The 4,243-nt window shown below is 58.5% G+C and overlaps 1 protein-coding gene across 1 annotated transcript in view; it reads left to right on the top strand.

Moving 5' to 3' along the window:
• The window catches only part of FGD5 (FYVE, RhoGEF and PH domain containing 5), a 119,739-nt gene that overhangs the window by 68,363 nt on the left and 47,133 nt on the right, over positions 1-4,243 (top strand). The window lies entirely within an intron of this gene.

Here is a 4,243-nt window from a genome sequence, read left to right as displayed (position 1 = left end):
CGGGGGGGGGGGGGGGGGCCGGGGGGAGGGGCCCGTGCCCAGAAGCGCCTCCCGACAGCCCCCAGCCTGTGACAGTGGCAGCGGTGACAGCTCCAGAAGCTTGGGCGGGATGTGACCCCTCCGTTTATCACCTCCTCATCCGGGCCGTGCGGTGGGGGGACCCCCCATCTTCGATGAGAAAGCAGGCGTCTGAGTGGGACTTGCACTTGGTCCTGCCGGGCGGCGGGTCAGGAAGTGTCCCGACGTCCAGCCCTGTTCTCCTTGCTGGGTGCCAGCGTGGGCGCTGCCCTGAGGCTGGGGGTGGGCACCGACCCTGGGTGCCCCTGCAGTGCCGGGCTCCTGCCGCCACCCTCGTGGTGCAGGTCCAGGACGGGTGTTTCCCGATTGGAAAACTGCGCCTCCTTCAGTGAAGCAAAACACCATTTACTGAGCGCTTGCCGAGTGCCAGGCACGCCACTCAGTGCTTCAGGGTTGGAGCTGACTACCTGTGGCTGAATCAAGTGTCTGCCACTGACTAGCAGTGACTCTGAGCAAAGGGTAGGACTTAGTTGTGCCTCAGTTTCCTCATCTGTAAAATGGTTCATAATAACAATTACCTCCTGGGTCGTTGGGAAAGTTCGGTGAGATAATATATGTGAAAATCCAGAGCTAAACTTTAGTGTTCAGTAAACGCTGCCTGGTTTGTTATTGTTATTCTTTCCTGGTGGCTCAGATGGTAAAAAAAAAAAAAAAACAAAACAACCTCCCTGCAATGCAGGAGACCCGGGTTCGATCCCTGGGTCGGAAAGATCCCCTGGAGAAGGGAATGGCGACCCACTCCAGGATTCTTGCCTGGAGAATCGCATGGACAGAGGAGACTGGCGGGCTACAGTCCATGGGGTCGCAGAGTCAGATCATTAGTAGGTATTATTATCAGTCGTGTTTTCCAGATGGAGCTGGGAGAAGAGGAATAACTTGTCCAGGGGTGTAGGTGTAGGAAGGGGCAGAGCCCAGGACTTGAATCCAGGCCTTCCCAGCCCAGAGCACAGGTCTCAGCGTCAAGCTGGACGCAAGTGAGAATGGACGCACAGGCCCCTGGAAGATCGGCGGTTGTTCTGACTCTCAGCCTCATCTCACAGAGCGCGTCTCCTGAGCCCTGTCCATCCTCTACAAAGTGATTCTTGTTACGGAGGCTTGACCACGAGGTCTCCTTAGCCGCCCAGGCCTGTCCCAGCGGGATGCATTTCCAGGCGCGAGGGCCACAGAGCCCAGGCCAGCCCTGCGGGTGCAGAAGGCAGACTTCGACGTGGTGCCCGTCAGGGGCAGGAGGCCGGCTGAGGCCTCACAGGTTTCCCTTCTGCTCTGCAGCAGAGCGGGCAGTGAGGGGCCAGAGGGGGGCTGACCACGGGCCCACGTTCTGCTGAATTTGGATGGCCTTGGGGAGACCGGAACCTCCAAAACAGTGTACTCTTACTCAGGAAGCAGTTAGCGACAGACCAGTCAGGGAACAGGCTCATTTATTGAGCACGTACTGTGTATCTCAGTTCCATTCATTCATCCCAGGGCGTCTTGAACTTCTCCTGTGTCCCAGGGCGGCGTTAGGCAGTGTGACTGCCGTAAAGAAAAGGATGCAAGTAAAGAAAAGGATGCAAGAAGCAGGTTAGAGCGGAGGTGCTCAACGGGGGCGGGCTTGTGCCCCAGGGGACATCCAGCAGCGTCCAGAGACACATCCGGTTGTCACAGCTCGGAGGGCCTGCAGCCGTCATCTGGCGGGCAGAGGCCGTGGACGCTGTTGACAGGCAGCGAGAGCCGGGGGGCCCAGAATGTCAGCGGGGTCAAGGCCGAGAACCCGGGGTGAGACTGTCACGGATGGCCCCCCGAGCGTGTGTGTGGCTTTTGAGCAGAGACCTGAAAAAGTCCAAAAGTGAGACTGAGATGATCCGGGAATTCCCTGGTGGTCCAGTGGCGAAGGCTCCACGCTCCCAATGTTGGGAGCCCAGGTTCCATCCCTGGTCAGGAAACTGGATCCCACATGCCACAACTGGGAGCTCACACGTGCTGAGCTCAGTCGCTTCAGTCGTGTCTGACTCTTTGCATCTCCGTGGACCGTAGCTCGCCAGGCTCCTCTGTCCATGAGATTTCCCAGGCAAGAATATTGCATTGGGTTGCCATTCCCGTCTCCAGGGGATCTCCCCACCCGCCAGGGATCGAACCCGTGTCTCTTGCGTCTCCTGCATTGGCAGGCGGATTCACATCCCACAACTGAAACCCCACATCCCACAGTGAAGATCAAAGATTCCATGTGCCGCAACTAAGGCCCGGTGCAGCCAAATAAGAATAATTTTTTTAAATTAAAAAAGACCTGGGGAAGAGTGTCGCAGGCAGAGGGGACAGCAAACGCGAAGGCCCTGAGTCAGGAGGGCATCGTCCCAGAGCCAGCCCAAGGGACTGGCTGGTCGCTCTCCGCGTGTTTCAGGTGAAGGAGTGGAGGCTCGGAGGTCGTGGTGTGCCAGCTGTCTCACAAGTGCACGGTGCCGGAGCCGGCGTTGGCACCTGGGTGTGCTCAGTCCCAGGGCCTGTGTGCGTTCCTCTGCCTCGGCCGCTGCTGTCAGAGGAGCGGCTCGGCCTTGACCCAGCAGTGGAGGCCTTTCCCTGCCTGTCCCTGCAGACGATCTGTTCCTGCTCCATCCCTGGGCGCTTGGTTCCGGGCCCGGCACCACCACAGGGTACGGGCGCCACAGGCATAAGGACAGCTGATACTTCTGTGGCGTTTACTGTGTGCAGACCCTGTTCCGGGCGTGTGACACAGACACGAGGAGAGGCCTTTCTCTGTGTACGTGTGTGTGTTAGTCTCAGTCATGTCCAACTCTTGGCAACCCTGTGGACTGCACCCTGCCAGGCTCCTGTGTCCGTGGGGATTTCCCAGGCAAGAATACTGGATCGGGTTGCCATTTCCTCCTCCAGGGGATCGTCCTGACCCAGGGATCGAACTCGGGTCTCCCGCATTGCTGGCAGATTCTTTACTATCTGAGCCACCAGGGAAGCTCCGTGTGTGTGTAGATATATGTACACACACACTTGTTTAAACTTCACAATATGCATGTGTGTGAGATACCATTATAGGACTATGCCCATTTTACAGATAGGAAAGTCAAGGTATAGAAGGGTTAAATGACTTAACAAGCACAAGGCAGAAGGTGGGATTTGAGCCCAGACTGCCTGGTTCTGGCGTCCTAGCAGCTGCTCCTTTGACAGGCGGTGCGTTTCTGGTCGTGGGAGTAGATCGTCACTTCTCAAATGTAATAGCACAGAGGTTGAGCAGAGAAGGGCCTTCAGAGGTCACTCTGCTCACACACGGGAAGCTGAGGTCTGATCTTGGAAAGTGACTTCCTTGGGGCCGAGTCGGGAGGCGGTGGGAGGCCAGGAGCCGTGGGTCCCAGCGCCCTCTGCTCCACCACGACCCCGCCGCCCAGCCTCGTCTGTACAGGCGCCGTGTCCGTCCCGTCACTGCCCCACAAGGTCTCTGTTCGTCCAGGTCCTCCGCAGGGTCTGATACCAGGCCGGTCTGGGGCCGCAGGGGGTGCCCATGGCAGAAGGCCCGGGCCTATTCTCCTGCCCCCGCCCTTGCCCATCCTTCCTGTTTGTAGACAGAATCTCAGTTATTCCCCTGTCTCAGAGGTGCGGAGGCTGCGATTCAGATGGGTTACATGGCTCACCTTCACGGTCAGCCAGGAGAGTCAGTGCTTCCCAAGTGGCGTAAACAGTCATTCATTCATTCACTCAATCATTCTTTTGGTGACAGAGGAGGGGCAGCCCGTGCCGGGCACTGGCCGCAGAGACGCACCTCTGAATCTGCAGGATTCCGCAGGGCTCCTTGGAGAAAGCAATAGACAGCATGGCTAAGTCTCCAGGGATAACTGGGAGGTGGGCAGGCAGAGTGGGGAGAGGCCACTGAGGGGATAGCAAGTACAGAATCAGGAAGAGAGGGCTCGCTTGGCACAGAGAACCACAGGTTGTTCAGAACCTGCCCGGCTGTGGGCAGAGTCCCCTTGGGCAGCTTATTAAGCCTGCAGTGGGCAGCAGGCCCCGGGCTGGGCATTAGATGCTGCTGATGTCCCGTCCCTGTTACAGGTGGGGCAGCCAAGGTGCGGCGAGGCTGAACACCGCCCTGGTAGCGAGCACTGGGGGGCGGGGTGGCTGAGAAGCGTGTGGGTCCTCCTCCGATAGCGTGACGGTCCTTCTGTTAGCCTGACCGGCGCCTGTG

This window comes from Bison bison, unplaced genomic scaffold, assembly GCF_000754665.1.
Source record: "Bison bison bison isolate TAMUID 2011002044 unplaced genomic scaffold, Bison_UMD1.0 scf7180017864482, whole genome shotgun sequence".
Taxonomy (NCBI): Eukaryota; Metazoa; Chordata; class Mammalia; order Artiodactyla; family Bovidae; genus Bison; species Bison bison.
This window is presented reverse-complemented; position numbering and strand designations above follow the sequence as displayed.